Raw genomic sequence first — 15,058 nt, 5'->3', positions numbered from 1 at the left:
CATTGAATTACAAATGTTTTTCAATGATAAATATAAACACATGCACAAATAATTAATCACCTTTGTCCATGGCAGCAGATGTCCTCCTCGGGAAGATAGAGTTCTCTCCCGCAGTAGTGTTGTTCAGGTGAGGGATGAGTCCCTCCAGCTGAACATACCTCTCCATCATCTCTGTACTTGTACAAGGTGCCTTTACGACAGAGGACTCCGCTTTGTGCCAAGCAAGAAGACGTCTGTCCGAAGCACTTTAAGAATCACAGAAAACAAAGTAAAACTGTGCAAATGGAATTCTGAAAAAAATACAGACCCAAAATAAAAATGAAAATCGTCCTTCTGCTTGTGCCGTCAACTTAAACGACACCAATGTAAGCAGCCTCTACTGTCCATTAGATCAAAAAACACAGTCACTCGCTATATATAAGAAGCTGGGTGGAGCTCTGAGCCCGCTGAACTAAGCCGCACCACGACAGCAGTTTTGTTTTTTACAGTATAATCTGAGATGAATTTCTATCAGTTCTAAAACTACTACATTATTTATTTGCAAAATATAAAGAAATGTGATCCAGGTCGTTGTCAGAAGACCCATAAGGCAGCCACTTAAAGTACTTGGGAGTTTAACAATTCCTTTGTTTTTTGAGGTGATGTTAACCAAAAATCCCTCAAATCTCACGGTAAGGGTGTTGTTTCTTTTTCCAAAGACAAACACAGAGACAAATATTTGACCTTTACAGAAAAAATACTCCACCCAGCTGAGTTGAAACAGTTATCACATGTTTAGTATATTACTTGATCTTTCCAAGGTTTCCTTCCAGTTACACAGCCATCGCAGCAGATGTGCGCACTTGGGTCATACACAGTGAGGACACCCTCATAACGTTCTACAGAACAGACAGGGATGGTGGGGTTAGGAGGAGAACAACAAGTAAGGTTATTAGGCGGTGTTGGGATGAATGACGTTGGGAAAATTGTAACTCAGAGGTGGGATCAATATTTGAAAAGTGACTTTACCAGCAAATATTTCTCAAGAAAGTTCCCTTTTTGACAGACACACAAGGAGACTGTTCTCTAATCTGGGCAAAGGGTGGAATAACATATGTGTGGTTTTATGAACTTAACATTATCCTTGAGGAAATTGAGCAAATATCAAATGCTATAAAAAGACAGTTTTATGACTTAAGACTGAACATATTTAAACATCTAAAAAAAGAAAAAGTCTACATTTATTCCTCCAAAAGAAAAAGATACATACAACCAAGGTCTTATTTCTGTTTTCACGTTATGTTTCAGATGTTTCGCCTATTCCTTCTGTAGTCTTAAATCTGTTTACACTTACTAACCCATGACCCCAATCTTTCCCCAACAAATTACTACATAAACAAATGTTGACCACTCCTGTGACAGATTAGCCCTCGTATGAAGTAATGAGTTTTGTAAATGTCATATGTAACAGTTTGTATAAGGAACATGCAATGTAAACTTAGTAAGGTTGTTAGATCTGACAGCATGTGTTATTTGGGATCAATCAAGTCTCACACCTTTTGCAAAAAGGAGCCTTATATGTTTTGCTGCATAGCCTTTACAAGATACGATATAAAAGCAGCTATTCATGCTTGTAACATTGTTGATGGTTCCCACATGTCATAACGTGTGCGTGCCCAGGTTAAATAGTCATCATAAGATCATTAAACCTACAGTTGGTCTTCTGGCATAGTAGCATATTAGTCTAACCCTTCACAGTTTGCCTTTAGGTGTTTTGTGTGCAACTGAGGTGAGCAAATATCGGCTCATGAATCGTATTAGGGGGTTTGTGTCATCACACCTGCATCAATATGATGACTTAACATCAGATAAAAGTAACTGATTAAAGTCCAACCCACACAAAACTACACACCTGAGGTGCAGCAACATTGAGACTTTGGCTGGTTTTTGTCACAGGAGCTGGAACGCTTTGACCCACAGATACAAAATGTTGTCTCTTTGCTGTGGACGTGCAGAGATAAGGAAAAATAAACACAAAGGCACATTAACCAAGTATTGCAAACAAAACTGAGTCAATATTTTCAACACAATATTGTTTGCCAGTTTTTGGCAATAATAGCATTTTGCTGTTCTCAGTAAGATAGTCAAAAACGTTGGTTTACTTACCAAATGAGCAGAGAAGAGGGTTTCTGGAAAACAAAACACAAAAATGTGAATATCTTTAAGCTATAGAGTGGTGCAGTGACGAGTCCTAAAACCCGGAACTGAGTTAGCATTTTAGCACATCCGGTTCCCTCGTCTCAGAGTCAATGGGATTTCTCCATAGGATTTTGGAAAATAGCTCGAAATAAGGTCTGTGTTTGACACAAATTTAAGAGACGGATCACGTTTTGTTCTTCGACATTAAATACACCAGCAGTGAACCCGCTGGTGATTTTTGAAGAGTTTACGTGTCTGAAAAACGATGGTTGTTAACAAGTGGCTGAATAGGACTACAGAAGTTGTCGAGGACGTTGTACGTCATTACGCCGAACACGTAAACACTCCCGCTAAGTTTGTCTGCCTCTGTTCTGCTTGAAAGCAAGTACCTGCGCTCTTGCAAACTGTTAAAACAAACGCTTTAACTTCTACAATGTTTAATCTGTATGTTTGAATATCGATCTTAAGTTGGCATGACGTTGAAGTCATGCAACCCTGCTGTACTCGGCTGTAGTTTATTTATATTATATTATTATTATTATTATTTATATTATCATTTTACTTCTGGCGATTATATTTATGATTCAAAAATTATAAAAGTAGGGTAGACATGTGGATATTATCTGGCTGAACAAAACGTGCATTCATCAGACAGGTTCATTTTCCATCTACCTTATTTCGAGCTATTTTCCAAAATCCTATGGAGAAATCCCATTGTTTTTTTGTCAAGGAAACCCATGCGCAGCTTACTTCCGGGTAAATACGTCATCCCTGCACCACTCTATACCCACTTCCTTACATTTCTCCCTGTTCTTCAAGGTAATATAATTCAAAACGCCACTAATGCTTTAAAACACCTAATGCTTTAAAACATTGTGATCAATCTGAATCGACACACAATCTACATTTTAATTACAGAACTACTGCAGCAGAGTGGGTCTATAGTCCGTTGCTTCTGTTATTTTATCCATCCACTTGATGGATGGATACATGAAGTGGTCTACAGGTAATTTTTCTTTTTCTTTTTTTCAAACGACAGAGAGGTCAAACACATAAATTAAAGATATCAATTTGTTTCTTACCTGATTCTGCACGCCTGTAGAGAAAAAACACAAAGTATTGAGTGTGAGGAAATAATAATTGTGTCATGAATAAAAAGTGTGGGCGCTTGTCATTTAAACATGATCATTGAGCAACTGTCAGTGAGTCATCCTGCATGTTCAGGCAATCACTTCATGCCTCATGAGGCCCATACAACAAGGCACAATTTGGGGTTAGCAAATTAACCTCAGGGTTAACTCTGGGTTTTCAGTCCTACAGCGGTGGTTCACCTCTTAGCCATTTAAACCTACACTGAAATAAAAAAATTAAAGAAGAGCGATCAAAAGATCAACTCGTTTAAAAGCACTTTGACAACTTTCAGCTTGGATTGTAAAACAACTTTAACATTAAGGCAGAATGTAGACATACTAATGGGCTTAAACCTGCCTATTGATAACCGTATGATTACAGGCTTTATTTTGTCATTTTATATATTGGTTAATATTTGAATCAGAAGCCCACTTATAAACAGATCCCTATTATCGTTGAGGAATCTACTTATTGTTGAAGAGGCATTTTTTGTTGCTGCTTTAAGTGTCTTGTAAAATGTTTTTCTCCAAGTTAATAATTAAATTATTATGGTTCTTGGGCTCTCTCTATCAGATGAATTCTAGGGAATCAGTACTGCCACATGAGGATGCTCAGACGTACATAAATCCTTCTTACAGGAGCTGGAATTGATCTGCATTGGCGCTAGGCTTCCATTCATCTCATGGCAGCACTCAGTCTTAGGGTTGTACTGCTTATGTCCACAGCACACGTGGCCACTGGAGTCTTTCTGCAGGAACGCTTTGTTATTATGCGGACCACAACACAAGTGCGTGTGTTTATCAAATGCCACTGCAGAAAAGAGAAAGATGCTGTTTAAAACGTTATCACTTTTGTCACAACAAATCTGACACAAATCATTTTATTTTGCACACCAATACTGTATCAGCTCTACTCACCTTTACCGCAGCAACTGGCATCTGGCACAGTTGTATTTACAACTGTTGAATCACAGCATAGTTCACTGGATATGTTGTAGGGCTTCTCTCCACAGAGAGCTGTTAAAACATATTCAGGTCAACATACAGACACCAAACACATTTTTAGCATGAAGTTCCTGACACAATCAGATTTTGCAGATTCAAAATGGGAGATGTGTAAAGGCGGAGCTATTTTTGTGTCTCAAATGAAATGTGACATTCATGGGAGAAATGTGGTGAAAATATTAAATTCTCAATCATGATGAACAATATGAAATTCTACAAACCAACAAATGAAAAAAATCTATGAAATTACATAAAATAAACTAGCCTTGGACACTGAAGGCAATTATAGAAATAAACCAATTACGACAAAGGCATCCGTACCCAGTATTGCGTCTATTCTTTGCGGCATTTTTTTATCAAGTAGGAAAAAAGAAAGCATCAGCATAAAACATTGCAGCCGAACAAGTTTACTGACTTGTCTCTGCTTGCATATTTGTGTATATATTTACAGCATCGAACCGCAAGACCTTGCAGCGCGTGGTGAACACTGCTGAGAGGATCATCGGTGCCATCACTCCGGGACATTTACAACACCCGCAAAGCACTCAATTGTGGGTGACCCCACCCATCCCTCCAACTGCCTCTTCAGCCTCCATCCTTCAGGGAGGAGGTTCCGCAGCCTGAGGTTGAGCGCTACTCGACTAAAGAACAGTTTTTTACACCAGGCTGTCAGGAGGCTGAACTCTCTCCCCTCCCTCCCCTCCCTCCCCTCTGCCCCCACTGGACTATAACTCCCCAAACACTCAGACACTCAATTCCAGCACCAGACACTTTTTTACACTGCTCTGGGTAATCTTGCACTATGTACATTCCCTAAGATATTGAAGTGACTGTTATTTTGTTATTTTGTAAATATTAATTTTTGTGTTTTATCTTAATGTGTGTACATGTGTCTGTTGATTGTATATATAGAGGATATACATATTTTACACATATTTGTATACAGATTTGTATATTTGTATTATTGTATTTTGTATTCGGGATTGTTGGAAACGTTATTTCGATCTCTCTGTCTGTACAAACACACAGAACATTTGACATTAAAGTTGACTTTGACTGATCATATCAGAAATAATAAACATGGACCTGAAAGTAAGAAAAGTCAAAGCTCTACGCTTTACCTTGAACTGCGTTACACAGTAAGGGTCGACGTTCAAACGCACCTGACTGACAGCAAGGGGAATTGATGGATTCAATCTTAAGACTCTCGGGAGGAACAGTACAGCAGCACTGGCTCCTAAGGTTGAACGGCTTATATCCACAGCATCGGTGTTCAGTGGAGGTTTTCGGCACGACCTTCTTAGATCCTTTCGGACCACAACACAACTGCTTGTCCACATCAAATGCCACTGTGGAAAAGATCAGGATGATATTTTCAACTCCCTTTCATCTGAGCCACAAGTTTGAATCCTGCAAGCCACAAGGGTTTGGATAAAGTACAGAAGAACAGAAAATAACGTTAAAATAAATGTTATTTTGAACCAGTGGCAGCTGTAGGAGAATCATGACGTTTTCGTTCTTTACTTCAGACATTGTATCAGATTCATATGTATGTTTTTTGGTGAACTTCTAAGCTGTTTAGTTCAGCCTGGCTGTCCCGAGGCAGAGTTTAATACTCTGTAGACAAACATCTGCATCACAGGTATCTGATTATTCTGTCTGGTTACTATAAAGGAATCGACACCTTTCAGCCAATCAGAGGAAGCAAGAGTTTTTCAGGGGGAATGGTATACAATAACAAATCCTAAATACATTGTATTATGTCAGTGTAGACCCTGTTTTTATTAGATGATTTACAACCAGCTCTACTTACCTTTACCACAACATTTGGCGTTTGGACCAGGCTTGGCTGCAATGTTAGACTCACAGCATATATCATTGAGTTCGTTGTAGGCCTTCAGTCCACAGCAAGATGACACCTTTTGACTAAGACCCTTTGTAACAGCTGTAAAAACAAAAAGGGTGTATGTCAACATGCGAACAAGTCAAGATACAGTAACAGCCAAAAAGTGTTATATTTCTTTCAATGTGGGAACTTCAAAGAAAAAAAAACAAAATTCTGTTTTGCAGGAGAGTGTTTAAGTTAAAAAAACAGGTCAGGTTCAAAGAGAGGACAACAGATTCAAATCAGGGTATAGAGTGCTGGTAAACAGATAACCCTATAAATAAAGGCTATTTTTAGAGGGTCTTTAGATGAGTCAGAAGGCACAGTAATGCTATAATGAGTAGCGATGAAATAGTGATGCTGTCACTACTGTGATAGTGATCAAAGTAGGAATGCACATGCAGTTACCAGTTTCAAAGCTTATTGAATAAAGTATTAGAAATACAGTTCAATTAAACCCTCTTTCAGTGTTAAAAAAAAATCAGAATTTTTCACTTCATGAGGGTAGAATATTGTGCTGGACAGTTGTTTTAGACTACTTTTACCTATGTGTAACTAGCAATTCAGAATATATATTGTGGTAAGTATGCCGATTTTATAATGGAAGAGATAAACCTATTCAAACAAGAAATAAAAGGTAACATGTACTTTTAAGACCTTTGTTCATCCATCCATCCATCTTCTCCCGCTTATCCGTGGTCGGGTCGCGGGGGTAGCAGTTCCAGCAGAGAGCCCCAAACTTTCTTTTCCCTGGCGACATCAACCAGCTCTGACTGGGGGATCCCAAGGCGCTCCCAGGCCAGCGAAGAGATATAATCCCTCCACCTGGTCCTAGGTCTACCCCTTGGTCTCTTCCCAGCTGGACGTGTCTGGAACACCTCCCTAGGGAGGCGCCCAGGTGACATCCTAACTAGGTGCCCGAACCACCTCAACTGGCTTCTTTCGACGCGAAGGAGGAGCGGCTCAACTCCGAGTCCCTCACTGATGACCGAACTTCTCACCTTATCTCTAAGGGAGACACCAGCCACCCGGCGGAGGAAACCCATCTCGGCCGCTTGTATCCGCGATCTCGTTCTTTCGGTCATGACCCATCCTTCATGACCATAGGTGAGGGTAGGAACGAAAATGGCCCGGTAGACAGAGAGCTTTGCCTTCTGGCTCAGCTCCCTTTTCGTCACAACGGTGCGGTAAAGCGACTGCAGTACCGCTCCCGCTGCTCCGATTCTCCGGCCCATCTCACGCTCCATTGTTCCCTCACTCGAGAACAAGACCCCGAGATACTTGAACTCCTTCACTTGGGGTAAGGACTCATTCCCTACTTGGAGTGGACAGTCCATCGGTTTCCTGCTGAGAACCATGGCCTCAGATTTGGAGGTGCTGATCCTCATCCCAGCCGCTTCACACTCGGTTGCGAACCGATCCAGTGAGTGCTGAAGGTCGCAGACCGATGAAGCCATTAGAACCACATCATCTGCAAAAAGCAGTGGTGCAATCCTTAGTCCACCGAACTGCAGACCCCCCCCCCCCCCACGACTACACCTCGAAATCCGATCCATGTATATTACAAACAGGATTGGTGACAAAGCGCAGCCCTGGCGGAGGCCAACCCTCACCGGAAATGGGTCCGACTTACTGCCGAGGACCCGGACACAGCTCTCGCTTTGGGAGTACAGAGATTGGATCCTTGCGAGAGTAAAAAGCTGATCCGTCGTTCCACGACCAGGACGGAATCCGCATTGTTCCTCCTCAATCTGAGGTTCGACAATCGGCCTGACCCTCCTTTCGAGTACCTTGGAGTAAACTTTCCCGGGGAGGCTGAGTAGTGTGATGCCTCTGTAATTGCAGGGTTCTTACACCTTTTCCAAAGTCAAATTCAAGCACTTTTCAAGCATTTTCAAGGTGCATTTTCCAGCTTTTCAAGGATCTTACAGCTGTTGTAAATTACATATTTATATACACATACTCAAATGATTATTTCCCTACCTCACATTAAATCAGATGTTCTTTATGCGATAAACAACCAAATGTGTGTTTCGTGATAGCATTCTACACGAGGATGCAAAATTAAAGAAAAGAAAACTAAGTTTAATATTTCAAAATTAGTGATCTGTACGTAGACTAGGCCTCCCATATAACATGGCTGAGCCGATATAAAACAATCAGCCAAATAACTTTTCAATACATTATTGATTAATTGTTGAGGTACTTTTAGGTTGGTAGTGAACGCAAGTCAGAGGTACATGGTGTACTTCTACTCCACTACAGTTCAGAGGTACATGGTGTACTTCTACTTCTCTACAGTTCAGAGGTACCTGGTGTACTTCTACTCCACTACAGTTCAGAGGTATATGGTGTACTTCTACTGCACTACAGTTCAGAGGTACATGGTGTACTTCTACTGCACTACATGTATTTAATACCTTTAGTTACTTCACAGATCTGGATGAATGATGTGAAATCTAACCAAGTGTTGAATCAGACTTTAGTTCCACCTGGAGTAAATCCACCAGCTACCCTGCAGTCTACAAAGTCATTCAGACTAGCTGCACCTTCACCAGCTTTGAGAACACTTTCATGATCAATCATTATAAAACATATCATATATATTATTCTGAACTATTCAGTCAGACAGCAATTTATTGTAAAAGTAAAGCATTTACATTTTCAAGCACTTTATCTCAATTTCAAGCACCATTCCCAAAATTCAAGCACTTTCCCAACCTTGAAAACACCACGTAAAATGTCAAGCATTTTCAAGGATTTCAAGCACCCGTACGAACCCTGTAATTGGCACACACCCTCTGATCCCCCTTTTTGAAAAGGGGGACCACCACCCCGGTCTGCCACTCCTTCGGTACCGTTTCCGACTTCCACGCAACGTTGATGAGACGTGTCAACCATACTAAAGTATAGTCTCTATTTTCTTGTTAAAATCATAAATCTAACATTGGAAGTTCTTGCTAGTCTAACAAAAATGGGTGAGAATTACCTGTTTTGTTATGTCCATTGTCTACTTCACAACACGTGCCTTCTTCAGGGTTGAAAGCCTGCCCTCCACAACACAGCTCTGCCCCTGTACAAACTTGATTCCCACAGCATTCAGCCTTGCCGATGTCATTACTTAGTTTCTCAAAGTTTGTCCTGAAAGACAGTCATTGGTATTGCATTAGCATCACAGTTATTATGTAGGAAATACAGTTATTTTACATTTAAATGTATCCTTCCTTCATGTGTATTTACATGTTAGCCTTATCCTTTGTAATACTGCCCTCTGATGGAGTTTTCTAAAAAAAGTATAGCCACACCGGTACATACACATTTCCACTCTTCGCTGTACACGCAGACATATTTCACAGGGGGAAAAAAATCACCTACAGGAATAGATCACATCTAAACTAAACACGTCTGCTGGAAAGAGTTCTGGAATACTTGATGAGCTTTTTACTACAAACTATTTTGTGTGGAATGAAGGGAAAAGGGAGGACGGGAGATCAGAAGCTTTTAGTAGCCAAGTAAACTATTTGTACACAAATAAGGAATCTGAATAGTTTCTAGGCTTATGCAAATAAGGTGCTCCAAGCCCAACATCATTTCATAGGAAGGCCAATAAATAGCATGCCACTTTCTAGTGCCATGTCTATGCATTTCATGCTTTCACATTATCGTCTTTTGCCCTATTTTCCTTACCAACTAGAGATGCACGCTGGTATAGTTTAATACATTGGATTGGGAGTGATGAAATCATACCAATTACTTGGTTAGGTTTAAGAAAGTATTTTGTTTGAATTATAATAATGACATTGTTATGTATTTTAATATTACTAAAATAATATTAAATAGATATAGCGCATCGTGACCCAACCCGGACTCGCTCAGTGATGGACTCGCAAATTCTCGTGCACTAGGACTCGGACTTCGACTCGCGCACTGACGGACTCGGACTCAAACTCCGACTACCGACTGACGTTCGGAATTGGTCTCGAACTCTTGCAAGTTTTGTCTCGAGTCCGGACGTAGGCTAGGGGAGACCAGGGACAGTTGTAACACTTTTTGTGTTTTCCCCAATAAGTAAAAAAACATTTACACTAGGATAGCCATTTTTGCTATATTATACATTCTCAATGTGTGAACTACTGAAACAATGTATTTAAGATGTTTCTATGAAATAAGTACAGGTTGGAAAATGTATTTTTTTTTTTTTTTAAAGGGACGGGGACAGTTGTAACATATTAATAACGGTTACCTTTTTTCACACTACATGACAAAAAAGAGGGAAAGCTGTCAAATTCTAAGGCAACAAGATTTTAAATGGGGTTTCACCAGGTTTCACACATCCTCCAACAAACAATGAACAGAACACCAGATGGAATTAATCTGATTCACAGTTGTGGCAGGTGTAAAAGTCACTTCCATCTGTATAGTTAGCCTATTCTACCATAATTATATAGATCTACCTCCTTTGAGCTGAGAACATAGTATAAATCAGCTGCCTCCATCAGGTAGTCTCTCAAAAGCATCTCTTGCTCTGTTGAGAACACCTTCTTGGGTGTCCAGTAGCCTACTCTTTGGGGTGATTTGGATCCCTGACTCTCCAACCTCAGCTTCTTTTTATGGAACCGGTACAGGGTGACATGGCATAATCATGGGACTTTGCCACTGCCCTGACTGATTTGCCCTCCTGAACTTCATTTGAGGCCCTCTGCAGCAGAGGAAGTGGCACTCCCCTGTCTGTCTTCCTCTTTCTGATATTTGGTATACTGTAAACACACGCACACACTTTACGTACTGTATTTTATTCTGTTTATTTTTACAGGGACAATGCACACCAATCAATAATATTGATCATCATTGTAAATGTGCCATGTTACAACCGTCCCAGGTGATCATTGTTACAACCGTCCCAGGACCACCAGTCATGTTTTCACCCCCTGTGAACCTCCCTGATTGCTAGCTTGACCCATATTTAGCTAGTTATATGTTTAGCTTACAAAACAGTGATTCTAATAATACGTTTGGATTGAATACATTTGACCTCAAGACAGTATCCAAAAAATACATCATATCATTTTTGTTAATGTTTTACCTCAGAAACACACTTTTGCTGATATCTTTCGCGACAGATTTAAACGTGGCTCCTTTTTTTCACAGCAATTTTTCCATCTAGCTGAGCATGTGCAGAGTGAGTTTCATCACTCTAGCTTGTTTGTGATTGGAGATATTGAAGGCGTTACAACTGTCCCTGGTCTCCCTACTCTTCCCAGCCGGCGTGCACTTTGCAGCTGCAGGGCGAGTTCCCGTAGAGCCGCGACCGCTATTCCCATTGTTCAAATGTGCAGAGACCATGGATGTATAATAAGAACTGGAATATATCAAAATATATCACATTTTATATTATATTGATAATTTGGATTCTCCCATATCTGATTTGGTAAATATAATTATTATTTTGGGTAAATATCATTTACATTGTAGTAAATGGAGAGGAGGCAAGCCCTCATAAATTAGTTCAAGTCCTATTTTCTGTCCCTTAGGAAAATACAATCTTGTAACATGTCTATAAAGATTTGCAATGACATTTCCAAATGGTTATTATTTTAAGTAAGCTTAATGCCTCTCAAATGTTTTTGTGCCTTTATGCTTTTTTTCTCTCCCCCTGGCTCTTATTGGATGTATTTTTTTTTGTCTTATTGTGAATGAATGTCTTGCACTTATGTTGATAAGTTGATGATATCCTCACCGAGCTTTTGTATGTTTTAAAAATGTTCAATAAAAAAAAAAAAGTATAATAAGAACTGGATACAGCGTGGGAGGCGGGGCCTCATTCATTCCTATGAGAGTTGCTCATTAGCGCATGATGACAAAATGGCCCAACTTTTGAGAGAGCGAAACGTCACAGATTACCCGGCATGCTTGAGAAGTACCCGTATGTGCACTCATAGAGCATGCGCACATAGATATATATAAACACTAGATGGCTCATGGGAGATTTTCCAGCGTAGCTGACCGGCCGCCATCTTGCTACAGTCAACAGTTACTCTGATTCACGTTATGGTAGCTGTTGTAAGGTGAGTGATCTGCACAAAAATACTCTTAACTCGCTGAAATCTTGACTGATTTACAAACGGTTTGGTTTATTATAAACATTATTAGCATGGCTATGATACAGGATGATTGGACATGTTGAAATTGCAGCTTTTCTTTGTGTATGTGGTCAACACATCCTCACTCCCAGGTCGGCCTATGTTGACGTTATGTCAAGTCCCCTGCCGGCTTTTTCCAACGCAAGGGGGGGGGCCTTAGCGTCCATTTTCAACGCGAGGGGGGGGGCCTTAGCGTCCATTTTCAACGCAAGGGGGGGGGGCCTTAGCGTCCATTTTCAGCTTTCTGGGATGTCCATGTGCTTCTATGGACGCTCATGGAAGCACGGCATTCATTTGTGTCGACTGCCCTTAAAGGCAATGTGAGCGTCCATTCTCATTGGATAGCGGAGAATTGTACACCCGGAAGTAAATATTCCCCTTACTGACGATTGATTTTACAGTGATATCTGCACTACTCATCGACTAAAAAACACCAGATTATCCTTGTTAATTACACAACATTGATTGGTTTAAATTGTGTGCAATGCTTTTGTATTTTTCCCCTTCGATTCGGAGAAACAAATCTTTTTTCGGAGTAAATGATGGCAGAAGACACTACACTACCCAGAATCCCCAGCTATCATTTCTCCCTGCAGAAAAAGAAAACATGGCCGAACTTCGTTTTATTCTGGGTGTAAAGTTAGTTTGGCTATTAAAATGCGTTTTGATGTCATTTGATGCGAGAAATATGAGTTGTTATTTCAGATTATGTGTGCAGTGGATGTACATGATCTTTAGTTTGCTAGTTATTACGAAGATTACTTCAGGAAATTGCGTCCAACGTTTTCATTGTTACCAAGGTGGTTGCTAGGGACGCTGCTATCGATATTATTTCTGTTATGTTGTGTAACTGTTTAATGGTGTTATCTTTATTGCTACCCCCTTCCCCGTCAATGTATAGTGTTGGTCCACAGCGCAAACATATTAGTTAACAAAATCCGCATCTAAAGATACGTTATTTCCCCCTGTGCAATTCCAGTCTCACATCTCACAGCACATCGTCATTAACAAATACCGGAAACAGACCGAAAACGTTTAAAGAAAATAAAATAATACCTTATTCCGAGTGTGCTTGCTTTTCTCTTTGAAAGTCATCACATAACGGCATTGTAATACACGGTTCGGCTGCATTAAATATTACATATCTGCCGTAGTTCTGTATTTATAGAGCCCTGATGAGAAGACAAACATGAGGAACTGAAAACGTGACGTGGATCATAAATATATCAGCCATTAAACAACATCTTACATTTCTTTTCACACAATACGTCTCTTTGCCGTATCAACACTAATTCGGCTCACTTTTATATTTGATCCAATTGGTAGATAGGCTGTATTTACACCATAAAGGTGCACAGATGATATAAAGAGACACCTGGTGGTTAAAGCATGTTATTGAATTTCATTATTTTTATTATTAGATATTAATAGGATCCCTATAAAGTATATTCATTACTCGTTATTCTCTACTAATAGTTAATTAAAGACTGTATATAATGACTATTTTGCACATCCCGTTCAAGATTTCAAGATTTTCTAAGGTTTATTGACAGATCATATAGGCCTACACAACTATGGTGTAGTTCTGCACTGAATGAAAAACTTGGGTCGCAGGTTCCTCAATAGTGCATTACAAGACATCTATCAATATTTGTGCATACCTCCAGCAATGTTAACTATGTTGAAGCACTTATTTTAACTGATATTATACATAATGTATTATGCTCTTATAAGATGTATGCAGATATTTCATCTCCGGCCTTGTCAGGTATTGAACAATCAATAAATAAAGAACACAGAATTGTTAAATATAAAACACAGAATTTGTGTGATTATACTAAATGATTTTCAAATAAACACCACTGCAGATTTAACTGTTACACATGCTGATGTAACGCAAATGTTCCAACTTGGGATCAATAAAGTATATCTTATTTTAAGCTGATCGATGGCTACTGCCATATTTGCAAAATGTGCCTATGAACCTTGACAAGTGCATGTTTCAGGCTTATCAATTAATGTAATGTAATGTAATGTTATCAATTAACAACAGGAGGGGTCACAAACATAAGTCCAGCTGTTAAATAAAGCTCTTCTGACCTTAGCTGGCGTGTGGGTATATATATTAATACTGCCCATTATGGGCACCAGCAATTTTCACCCATTTATTAATTATATGTTTTAAATGTGAGTGTTTCCTGTCCCCTAAACCTCCAGGGATGTACACAGTTTAATACTGGCAACTTCTTATTATGGGAAATACGAAAACGTCTTTTAAAACTACAACTCCCAGTAGAGACGTGCCATAGAGAACATGTTGCGAAACAGAATAGCCAGCATGTGTAGTTCTGGGGACGGGGTGGGGGAGGGGGGGGGACGCGGTGGACCCGTTCAAATCCAGTTTTGAACAGTCTGCCGTGGTTCCATCCCATTTCAAGTGCTGTTCGAGGCTCGGTAACCCTCGGAGCACACTCTCCAATCACAGAGCTTGAGGACTATCACGGGGTTTGTCAAACAGAGCACATGGTGTAGTCCAAACGATAGCTGGGGATTCTGGGTAGTGTAGTGTCTTCATTGCCTTTAAGGGCAGTTGACACAAACGAATGCCGTGCTTCCATGAGCGTCCATAGAAGCACATGGACATCCCGGAAAGCTGAAAATGGACGCTAAGGGCCCCCCCCTTGCGTTGAAAATGGACGCTAAGGCCCCCCCCCCTCGCG

Source organism: Pseudochaenichthys georgianus, chromosome 13, assembly GCF_902827115.2.
Source record: "Pseudochaenichthys georgianus chromosome 13, fPseGeo1.2, whole genome shotgun sequence".
Taxonomy (NCBI): domain Eukaryota; kingdom Metazoa; phylum Chordata; class Actinopteri; order Perciformes; family Channichthyidae; genus Pseudochaenichthys; species Pseudochaenichthys georgianus.
This window is presented reverse-complemented; position numbering follows the sequence as displayed.